Below are 11945 nucleotides of genomic sequence, written 5' to 3'. Positions count from 1 at the left end.
GGAAGGAAGGAAGGAGGGAGGGAGGGAAGGAAGGAAAGAAGGAAGGAAGGAAGGAGGGAAGGAAGGAAGGAAGGAGGGAAGGAAGGAAGGAAGGAAGGAAGGAATGGAGGGAGGGAGGGAAGGAAGGAAGGAGGGAAGGAAGGAAGGAGGGAAGGAAGGAAGGAAGGAAGGAGGGAGGGAATGAAGGAAGGAAAGAAGGAAGGAAGGAAGGAAGGAAAGAAGGAAGGAAGGAGGGAAGGAAGGACGGAAGGAAGGAAGGAAGGACGGAAGGAAGGAAGGAAGGAAGGAAGGAAGGAAGGAAGGAAGGAAGGAATGGAGGGAGGAAGGGAAATGAGGGTCAGGTGGGAGTCCAGCTATACCTATTAATTTTATTACCTTTAAAAAAATCTGAAGAAAATGTTAAATTGTTCACATTTTTAAAATCTGTGTAGTGACTTTCAGTAGTGTCATATTATTTTCTGATCTTTTCTACGTGTTTGGAATATTTCATAATTAAAGATCAAGTGAGGAAAGCCAGACCACTCAGGACCTGATAAGAAACCACCTTTCGTTGGGCGAGGGGTGGGGAGGGGCCTGGGTTGGGGGTGCACAAGCCCAGTGGTGGAGGAGCAAAGCCCTCAGGTCACCATGTCATCTTAGCCCGTATCACTGGGCCTCTCCAGAACTTGGTCTTCTCATCTATGGACTGATGCTTGAAGGCTGGATAAGCAATCCTTGGCTCCTCTCCAGCCTAGATGTTTGTGATTCTAATGATCTTGTAGGGGTACAAGGGCAACTATTTCACGCAGAAACAACATGAATTAAATTAGTTTAGCTTTTCGTTGTGAGACATGCCAAACAGATACAAAGTAGAGAGAACAGTATAGCGAATCTCTCTGTGCCCATTAATCAAGCTTCAACAGTTACCAACTCAGGGCTAATCTTGTTTTATCTTACCCCACCCATTTCTACTGGCCACCACCACCAGTGGGTTATTATGCAGCAAATCCCAGATATCTCAACATTTAATTAGTAAATATTTAAATATCTCCACCAGGTAAGATCTATTTTAAAAATATAACCAATACTACGATCCCACCTAAAAAATGAACAATAATTTCCAGTGTCATCAAATACCCAATCTGTACTCAACTTTCCTCAATTGCCTCATAATTTTTTTTTTAAGATTTTATTTATTTGACAGAGAGAGACACAGAGAGAGAGGGAACACAAGCAGGGGGAGTGGGAGAGGGAGAAGCAGGCTTCCCGCTGAGCAGGTAGCCTGATGCGGGACTCAATCCCAGGACCCTGGGATCATGACCTGAACCGAAGGCAGACACTTAACGACTGAGCCACCCAGGCGCCCTGTCTCATAATTTTTTAAAAAATTGTTTGTTAGGCTCCAAATAGGGTCCATACAAAGCAACTATAATTGATACGTCTTTTAGGTTCCTCTTTCACATCTTATGCTCTCTTTCTCTTTCTCTCTCTCTCTCTCACACACACACACCCTTATTCATTAAGAAACAAAATTATTTGTCCTTAGAGCTTCTCACAGTCTGAATTTGGCTGATTGCTAAATTGTTAGATCTCAGCTTGATTAACTCAAGGCTTGATTTTTTTGGGGGGTCTGTCAAGAATACTTCATTGATCCGTGAGGAAGCACACACTATCTAGATGTTTCTCCTTTTATATATTAGCTGTCACTGATGATCATCATTTAGATTCATGAGTTCATTAGGGGCTACAAAATGGTGACATTTTAATTCTGTCACTCCTCCATCTATTTGCTTGAATGCTTCTGTAAAGAGAAACTGCCCCTCATCAACCATATGATTATCTTGAAGTATAGTTTAAATGCAGGATAAATATTTGATTCATTTCCTTTACTTGCCAGTTTTTAAAGTAGTAAGTTAGTATTCTCAACAGCTGACCAATAAGGGTTTTCTTTTTTAAAAATAACATTATGAACTTGTGGATTTAAACATATTTTATATGCTTCAGTCAAGTGGAGTTATCCTTATTGTTTCTCAAATCATCCTCTTCAAGATACCTCCTGAGTTTTTTTGATATGATTTTGGTAGTCTTTGATAACTTCATTGCTTTCTGATATAAGATAATGTTCCTAACTCATCTTGTACATTTTCTGTCCTAGATCTGGAGTCAGCCATGTCTCCAAGGAGCCCTTGTTCCTTTTAGTGGGAAGTGGTATTTAGAGACCATAATCTGGGGGCTAAGGGTGCTTGGTGCTAATGGATTGGTCATTGTTTTTAGATCCCTTTAGTAGCAGAGCTAAGTTGTGTGTGTGTGTGTGTGTTTACATTTGTTAAAGATAAAACACATCATGAAATCTATTGATACTTCTAATTCAAATTCAGGGTTGCATGTTTTTACTTCACCTCATTGATCTTCTATCTGAATTTTCTTACAAAGTGGATTAAATTCTGAGTGGTTTACATCTAAGTGACAATGACGTTCAAAACCTTCTCTTGTTACCCATTTGCTATTTGCCTCATTCTCCAACCTGACAGTGAACTTCCTGAGGGCAGAGATCAAGTTTGATTCATTCTGTATTCCTGGCTCCTAACAGAGTAACTGTCACATGCTAGGTACTTAATAAATAGCTACTGAATACCTAAAAGAATGATGCTTTCAAGGAAAACAAGGAATCTGAAAACTAGCTCTGAAATTTAAGCCAAGACTATTCACCCATCCATGAATTCAATAGAAACAGACAGAGCATACCCAGTGTTGGAGGCTAGGGACAAGGGTTATAGAGATAAATGGTCCATGCCCTCAAGCAATGCACCCAAGTGGGGAAAACAAACTCAAATGATCGTAACAATGATAAAACCATGTTATTAATAAATAGTGGCCTGGAGAGCATGTTGTGAGGGTTGTGAGAAGGGAGGATAGGGCAACTTTTACAAAGGTCAGAAAGGGAGGTATCCATGAAGGCTTCCAGAAATCAGGTTTGTCCTGGCTGTTTAAGGATGCGTAGGGGTTGTAGGCTGAGAGAAGGAAGGGCATTTTATTTTTTTTATTTTTTTATTTTTTTAAAGATTTTATTTATTTATTTGACAGAGAGAGACACAGCGAGAGAAGGAACACAAGCAGGGGGAGTGGGAGAGGGAGAAGCAGGCTTCCCGCAGAGCAGGGAGCCCGATGCGGGGCTCAATCCCAGGACCCTAGGATCATGACCTGAGCCGAAGGCAGACTCTTAACGACTGAGCCACCCAGGTGCCCAGGAAAGGCATTTTAGATGCACTAGTCCCTGAGTTGCCTGCCTCTCTGTAGTGCTGAGCTGGTTTGTTCCTGGATGGCTGAAGATTTTGCAAATCTTTGTGCTGGGGCCGCAGTCTACTCCTTGGAGAACCCCCAAGTGTCTCCCCTGAGGGATGTGCAGGAGGGCAGGCACCGAGTGTGAGAGGGGAAAGGAGGAGGCTGGGAGCTGGTGGGCCCGAGTCACTCTTCAGAACACAGAGAGGCTGCCCCTCAAGGCAGAGCTCGAAACAGACGTCAACTGTTGTGCATGCACTCCGGAGATCAGCTTGTTTGTCAACGAAAGTAATTTGCATTCAGGCTTGTTTGGGGACACACTCCCTAGTCCCTGGGAAACCCCAAGCACCCATGTTACCCAAGATTCTACCAGTTAACTCACCATCGCATTTTTATCAGGGGGAGGCTTCCTCCCCTGCCCCTGCTGGCCCAGTTCGAGGAGTCACAGCTGTCAGGTCGGAGTCCTGCCCCCCAACATGAGCAGGTCTTCCCTTGCAAGGGCAGCCCCTGGACTCAAGGATCAAAGAAAGTCAGTTATTTGTAAATTATTGTCTAGGGAGATTTGCCCCGGTTTACGAAACCCACCAGCCTGTTGAGTGACTTTGTACTTTCTCTTTAAATAAATTCACTTTGGGGGCGCCTGGGTGGCTCAGTCAGTTAAGTGTCTGCCTTTGGCTCAGGACATGGTCCCAGGGTCGTGGGATCGAGTCCTGCATCGGGCTCCCTGCTCAGCGGGGAGCCTGCTTCTCCCTCTGCCTGCCACTCTGCCTACTTGTGCTCTCTATCTCTGTCAAATAAATAAATAAAGTCTTTAAAAATAAATAAATAAATTCACTTTTTAAGCCTAAATATAAGTATTTTCAAAGGAAACTTTATATCATCATCCTAAATGGATATCGCCCACCTTTAAAAACATCTCCATGCTACTAAATACAATGAGAACAAAGTGGGCTAGCTATGCCTCAAGTCCTTCTTACTCCGTCTTTGTTACCAAAAGGGAGGTGAGGCAGTATTTGAGAGGTGTGAGGACCCCTCAGCTCCCGGATCTCATCAGAATGTTTGACGGAGAAGAGGAAAAGAAGTAACTTCCCTGGGCGCCTGGGTGGCTCAGTCGTTAAGCGTCTGCCTTTGGCTCAGGTCATGATCCCAGGGTCCTGGGATCGAGTCCCACATCGGGCTCCCTGCTCCGCGGGAAGCCTGTTTCTCCCTCTCCCACTCCCCCTGCTTGTGTTCCTGCTCTCGCTATCTCTCTCTCTGTCAAATAAATAAATAAAAATCTTTAAAAAAAAGAAAAGAAAAGAAATAACTTCCCTGCTGTGAGTCAATGATTGTTAATGCCTCCTTAGCTCACGTAAAATATCCTCCCCTATACCCCACTTTGGGAACCCTGAGCTAGTCTAATACCCCCAGTGCAGATGGGGAAACTGAGGCCCAGCCAGCACAAGTGACTTGTAATGGAAGTCCCTCGGAGGAGGGACCATTGTCAGCCTTGCCCCCCCCACCCTCCCGTGTCCTTAGCTCTGTTCGCTGAATGAACAAATGAATAACCTCACACAGCCCCGAGTCCGGATTGAAACTAAAACCAGGTTGTGGACTTTGAGCATCTTTTGCATATGGCAGACTCCCCCACCCGGCCCCGGCTTCCGACCCCTCTCCTCAGCTTCCTCTTTCGGTTCTTCACAGGGGAATTCCAGGGACTGTGCTTCTAGGGCAGGGGGGTGTGGCCGGGCCTGAACCACGCTCTTGGACTGTGCCCCCCAGTGATCTGGGGTGGGTCGCAGCCCACGCTCTAGGTGGCCTGGCAGGTGATGTGCAGGTGAGGGAAGGTAGCAGCCCCATCCCTGCTCTCTCTGGTCTCCGCGGTCAGCATCTCCAAGGTCGACACTGGGCCATCAATCCTGCCACATCTGACCCTCCTGGGAGCCAGGGCTGCGGAGTGGATAGTGGGCTTGTCAGGCCTAGACACGGGGGCCGAGGGGACCCCAGGGGATATGAGAAAGGCCTTGCTGGGGGTGTATCTGGAGCTTGTGTCCCTTCTCCTTCCCTCCCTTGCTGCCCACTCTGAGGACACGGATCTCTGGCCCCACTGTGGGCTTGGCTCTGTGCTCTCCTGAGCCAGTCCTCGCGAGGCAGTCATTTTATCAGCTCGTGCTCGGGCCATGCACCCACCACCCACATCCAGCACCTATCCAGTCAGTCCCCAGAATTCAGAGAAGAACTGGACCCATGCCTTGCCCCCAAGTTGCTGTCAGGGTTGTTGGTAGGGAATAGACCCGTCCCAGATGACCCCACTATTCCATGGTCAGCGCTCCAAAGGCAATGGCATGGGGCTGTGGGGGCCCAGCGGAAGGGTGCCCGCCTGGCCTTGAGGTCGGGATGGCTTTCTGGGGGAGGGGATGTTTCAGCTGGGCTCTGAAGGACAAGTGGGATGAGGGGGCTAGAGGAGGAGGGGCAGCACACCTGTGGGCTAGCAGGTGCAAAGGCCCTGGGGTGCATGTGACAGAGGCTCAAGGGAAAGCCCCTGAGGGGCCAAGAAGTGTCCTGGGGAAGCCAAGGAGCCGCTGGCAATTTGGCAAAGGGCACTTACGGTGGGATCTGAGCAATGGGAAATGAGCTCCAGTTGCAGCATTGGGCAGGGCTTGGGGGAGGGAGAGTCAGGCAGGGAGCAGTGCGGATGCTACCATGGTGACTGCAGCCTCAGAGATGGGCATCTCCAGAAAAATGTATTGGGTGAGAGAGTAAGGAATAACCAGGGGAAGAGAGACCTAAGCCTCTCTTCACCTCCCACATCCCTCATTCCCCTCACCCCACCACCAGTCCACAGGGGCTCCGAAGGGAGATGCTTCCAGATCAGGGATCAACAAACGTGCTGGGCCAATGCACAGTTGTTCTGTTTCCTCTGGCTGACAAAGCTGGGGGCCTGGTGTTCTGGGATGCCTGGTGTCGTTGCTGCCTGTTGAAAGGTGGCTCTGTCCTCTGACCCCTCTGCCTCATGGTAGCACAGACCACAGTCATGGACTTCTGCCTCCCTCTTCCCTCCTGTCCCTCTTGGTCACCTCACCCAGAGCTCACCATGGGTCTGCTACCTGCTGATCCTGCCCCCCTCACTCCCGCCAGGCCCTGCCCTGTGCCCGGTGTCCCCTGCATTGCCTCCATGCGCCCTCCTGTCACCATCCTTGCCTCCTTCTGGGACCTCCCGCGTCTCAGTCCTCAGCCTGGCTCCTCCCATCTGCCTGAAGTCCCCAGTGACCCCCAACTTCCCAGCCTCCCTCTGTGCATCGTCCCCAGGAGAGCTAGGGCAGGCCTGAGTTTGGGTTCTGTTCCAGGCTTACCTGCGGGATCCCCCCGCTCTGTGCCTCAGTTTCTCATCTGGAACACAGGGGCAAAACCCAGACAGCCCCAGAACAGTCAGCACCATCGCCGCCCCCTACCCCTTCCAGATTGGGGGGGGTGTCCCCTCTGGGCCGCCGCGTGGCCGGGTCGCGCGGGTCGCGCTCCGCCGGGGCGGGGCGGGGGGGGGGGACGGGGGGCAGCGTGGCGGCGGCTCAGTGGCGCGGTGGCCGTTCGCGCGTGGCCCTCGGCCCTGGGCGGCCCCGCGCTGAGCAGATGGCCGGGGAGGCGAGCGGCCGCGTCAGCTGCTGTTATCTCTCGCTGATGACACGGAGTGTAAATTTTGTTGGCAACACTCCCTCCTGCCTCTGCATGCCACCAGCTTTAATCACTGTAATTGAGTTATAATGAATGATTGTGTGCTCGCATTGTGCGCGCCGGCGCGAGCCGAGTGAGCGAGCCGCCCCGCCGGGGTGGGGGGTCCGCGCGGCCGCCGGGGAGGGGGTTGTCCCCCCCCCGCCGCGCCCCCGGGGCTGGGGTAGGGGGGCGGCTCCCCTGCTCCCCGGCTCCCGTCTGCCCCACACCGCTCCCGGCGGCCCGTTTGCTTTGCACTTTATTACCATTTTCAAAGGACAACGAATTCGGGAACGTCGTGGAATATTTGGAAAACGCAGATAAGCAGAAAGAAAAGGCAAAGAACAGGGCTTGAGGCGCTGAAATCCTGCCCCTCGGTGATAAGCACCCCCCCCTTCCATTCTGGAGAATATTCTTTCAGACTTTCACAGGGCAAATGGTTACAGCGGCTGCCCACCCCCACTCCCCAGCCATCGCTGTGCGTGGAAGTCCGTGCTGAGTGCATGTAGAAGCCTCAGCTCACACAGGCATCTCCATGCCTAGCGCCCAATCACCCCACTGTGCAGAGGAGGCAGCTGAGGCTCAGGGAGCTTGCAGGACCTCTCAAGCTCAAGCAGCTAGTAAGTGGGTCCCCCTGTTTCAAACCCAGTGGCGTCTGTTGGCCCTCTGTTCAGGATACAAATAAAAATAGATTTTAAACACCCCTCTGTCTACACTTTCCCCAGCCCCCTCCTGCCCAACAGAAAAGCAGAACTGGCTCCAGAACTTGAATTTTCTTTCTCATTTCAACATGATAGTGCTCGTCCAGGGAAAGCGAGTGCTGGGACCAGGCCTCTTCCGGGAGCACAGCCACCAAACCCCTGTGGGGGTGTCTTGGGACCAGAGACCCTGCCTGAGTCACATGGCCCAGCAGGCTGCTGCCCATTCTGAGATGGAGGCCTTAGGGAAGTCGCTGCCCCCCAGGGGCACGAGGGGAGAATGGAGGCGGCCCCCGGCAATGTTCTGGTGGCCTCGGGGTCCCTCCCAGCGAGGCAGGCCCGGGTCTCTCCTGGCTCTCAGTGGAGCTGATGCAGGTAAACCTCCCTGATCAAGGGCAGAGGGAGGTGCTGGTGTGACTGACGAGAGTCACCCCCTCCCCAGAGACACCGAGGTCAGGATGGGGTGCAGTCACGGCTCTCGGGGCTGGGGGGAGGGCCGCAGGGCTAGCTCCGTCCCTGACTTTCTGCATAACTTGGGCAAGTCTCACTTTGCTACATTTCCCCTCTGAGGCCCTGGTCTTGCCTCCAAGATGACCAACATGGGGGTCACCTGATCGCTCCTTGCACTCTTCCAGGGGGCGTCATTCATTTTTATTGCATGATAATATTATTGTAAATAAATAGTCCTTGTATTTATAGATTTATAACTAAATAATACTTATAATACATACATAATTATTATTTTTAGAGATTTTATTTATTTGAGAGAGAGAGAGAACACATGATCAGGGAGAGGGGCAGAGGCAGAGGGAGAAGCAGACTCCCTGCTGAGCTGGGAGCCTGATGCGGGACTCGATCCCAGCACTCTGGGATCATGACCTGAGCCAAAAGCAGCTGCTTAACCTACTGAGCCACCCAGGCGCCCCATAAATAATCATTATTATTATAGCTAACATCTCTTGAGACTTAGTATATGCTAAGCACTATGTGTCTATGCCATCTCTTTTCTTCTGTGACGGAATATCGTACTTTTTTACACCAACGTCTTAAAATCCGTTCACAAATAGAAGCTTTAGTGCCTTAAAGCCAAGCTCTATGGGAGGAGTTGGCCCGGTCCTCAGCCTTGGACCCCCCTTCCCCTCTCCAGATCCAGATGGAGCGAGGTTTGTGAGTCCTCTTGTCGGAGGCAGGCCGCAGAGCAAGTCACCGTGATTGTTCTTGGAGGATTTCGTGGTAAGGTATTTCAAGTGCCCTTTAGAGAGCCGCTTCTCTCAGAAAACAATGATTACTTTCGTGAAGTGTTCTTGGTAAAGAGCATTCCCCAGGTTTCAGGGTTTCCAGTGCCTTTAACCTTCTCTTTTGATGATGGTTCTGGTTTCTAGGATCCAAAGTCCCATCTGCTGGTGGCGGTGAGCCAGGAGGACCCCAGGTGCCAGTCTCTGTGTTTCTGGATGCTCTGCAGGCACAAGGGATGCCAGCACAGACTGCTTACCAGTTCTTTCACCCTGTCATTGGATCCTCCCATGGCTCCAGACCCGGCTCCATTTCACAAAAGACGACTAGGAAGCACAGAGAGGTTAAGTAACTTGCCCAGGGCCACACAGCTAGGTGTCCTGTGATAGGCATCAGGGGATGAGCAAGACACACACAGCTCTTGTCCTCCAGAAACAGTCCCAGGGCCAGATCCTTGACCTACTTTAGGGCTCCCACTGATAGCTGAGCATCACCCCTGCAAGCACACCCACCCACCCACACGTGCAAGCGTGTGTGCCTCCACCACGCTGTCCCCTGCAGGTTGGGGGCTTCCCTCTTTATGCCCATGGCCCAGTGCTGGACTTGTCCATCTGAACCTCACAGCTGGCCTCTGAGCTGAAGGGATGGGCTTCTTCTTCCTCTCATTAGGAAGGTCATGTGGTCCCCAGAGATTCAGACACTGCCCCACTTTGGGCAGCAGAGGAGAGCAGTTCTGAGCACGGAGGGACGTGATAGCCAGACTGCCCGGGTTCAAATGGCAGTTCTCCCAGTGATCACCTGGGAGACCTTGGGTAACATGCTTGGCCTCTCTGTGCTTCAGCTTCCTCATCCATAGAACAGAGATAAACAATCACTCACCCCATAGGGTCCTCGGGAGGATTAAATGAATTAATACACGGAAAGCATTTAGCGGAACGTCGGTACCTATTAAATGCTCAGTAAATGATGACAAAGAGGAGCAAACATGGAGGAGGTTGCTTATCTGAGTCCTGGTCTCCAAGCAGCCTCCGAGCAGCCTTGCAGGGCCTAAAAGGACCTTCTGGCTATGAGTAAAGAGCCCCGAGTCCTTCAGAGACTGGAGGAAGAGAGAGAGAGAAAGAGAGAGAGCCTCCCTCTGTCATGGTTCCTTCCACCATGACACAGTCCCATTCACAAAAAGTTAAAAATAGAACTACCCTATGATCCAGCAATTGCACTACTAGGTATTTACCCAAATATTACAAAAATATTATTTCAAAGAGATACATGTATCCTGATATTTATAGCAGCACTATCTACAATAACCAGATTATGGCCTCCAGCCCCCAGAACCTAGATGGCCCGTTTTCAGAGCAGGACAGAACAGTGACTTTCTCAGAGGCAAGGACTGTGTCTCCATCTTGTGTCCCCGGTGCCCAGCGCAGGACCACAGGCTGGATGGGAAGTGAGGACCGCCGAGTCCTCATCCGGGACTCCGCCCTGGCTGGGGATGTGACATTTCAGCCTGACTTCTCTGAGCAGCCCTGCCAGGGCGGTGGTTTCTGCTCTCCCTACGGACGAGGCCCAGAGAGGGGCTGATTAGCCCTGCTCCGTCTTCCCCGGGCCCTGGCTGCACCCGTCCGCAGCCAGTGCTTCCAGGAACGGAAGGGAGAAGGCACCAGCTGAGCTCGGGTGGGCCCCGGCGGAGGCAGGAGGAGGCCCCGGAGCAGGTGGAGGCCCTCAGGGGGCAGGAGCCCCCTTCTGAAGCAAAGGCCTGCTCTGTGGGCCCAGTCCCAGGTCCCCACGTGTGACTGTCCCCACACCCTGACTCACCAGAGGGTCTTTTTGTCTTATTGGAGAGAAGTCAATTTTAGGTCCTTAGAATTCCTTGATGATCAGTTCTTCCATCGGCCATTTCCTTCATGTTTGCTTGTAATTTATTCTTTTACCTGTAGATATGCATCCTTAGGATCTGAGAATGAGGGGAGTTAGCAACATCAATTCTAAAAATCATTTGGCTTTTTAAAAAGTAACTCATGAATGCAGAGGGGGAGACTGACCGAAGCTGAAATTGGGGTGTGAGGGGGAGATGAGGCTGCTGGGGGGACAGGAAGAGGCCTGCGGGGGTCCTGTCAGCCTGGCCTGGATTCCTGGGATCCCTTCCAGGTGCCACTCAGAGAGCACAACGGGTTTGCTCTTCTGCTGCAGCTTCTAACCTGGAGAGAGCCAGATGCACACGCCCGGGCAGAAATCCGGGGTGAGAAATTGGACACCAGTGGGCTGGGCCTTGGAGTTTAGGTCAAGCCTCCTAGTTGTTAAGGATGAAGGATCCTGGATGAGGCCTGATCAGAGCTCGGGGAGAATGGGGAGGTAGGGACAGGGAGGGAGGCCCGAGCCCCTTCCAGAGAAGCCTTCTCCGTTCCCTGCATGTCATCCCCTGACACGGGAGAAACAATTCTAAGTAAAAATTTGCAGAGGTGCAGAATTCTTACGTATTACGATGCACTTTGACTCCTGTTGCTTATTGACCCCCGTGGCTCTGGGGTAGAACGTCTCTCTCTTTGACACTAGGGCAAGCTGGGGGGCTCAGAGAGGGCCAGTGATTCACTCAAGGCCACACAGTTGGGCAGGGGAAGCCATGGGACTCCATCCCAAGTCTTGCTCTTGCCCTTGACCCAGCTGGGTCCTCAGCCCTGGCTGGCACACCGCAGTGTAGGAAGAGTTTTCTGGAAGCTTCTGCAAGCCCCTTTCGTCATGTTTCCTCATGGGGACAGAGAAGGAGGGCTTCGTCTCTAAGCCAGGGAACCGAAAGTTCTGGCCACAGAAACTCTAGATTGAAGAGCACCAGCAGCTGAAGAGTGGCCTGATTCTCTGCAAGATGCAGTTGACTTCCTGCCCGGTGGCCCCTGGTGCTTACAGATGAAGGCTGACATGGAGGAACCCCAGTCTCTGGTGGGCTCCCCCCACTCTTCTCTGCTCCTGTGCCACACCCCCTTCCTAAAGCCACCAAGCCTGCTTCTGTGTCAGGCTTCCATTCACCCCGATGACTGGGCCTGGGCTCATCCTTCCCAGACAACTGCTGGGCTCACCGCT

Source organism: Mirounga leonina, unplaced genomic scaffold (assembly GCF_011800145.1).
Source record: "Mirounga leonina isolate KUSES-001 unplaced genomic scaffold, KU_Mleo_1.0 Mir_91, whole genome shotgun sequence".
Lineage (NCBI taxonomy): Eukaryota > Metazoa > Chordata > Mammalia > Carnivora > Phocidae > Mirounga > Mirounga leonina.
Note: the sequence above shows the minus strand (reverse complement) of the source record.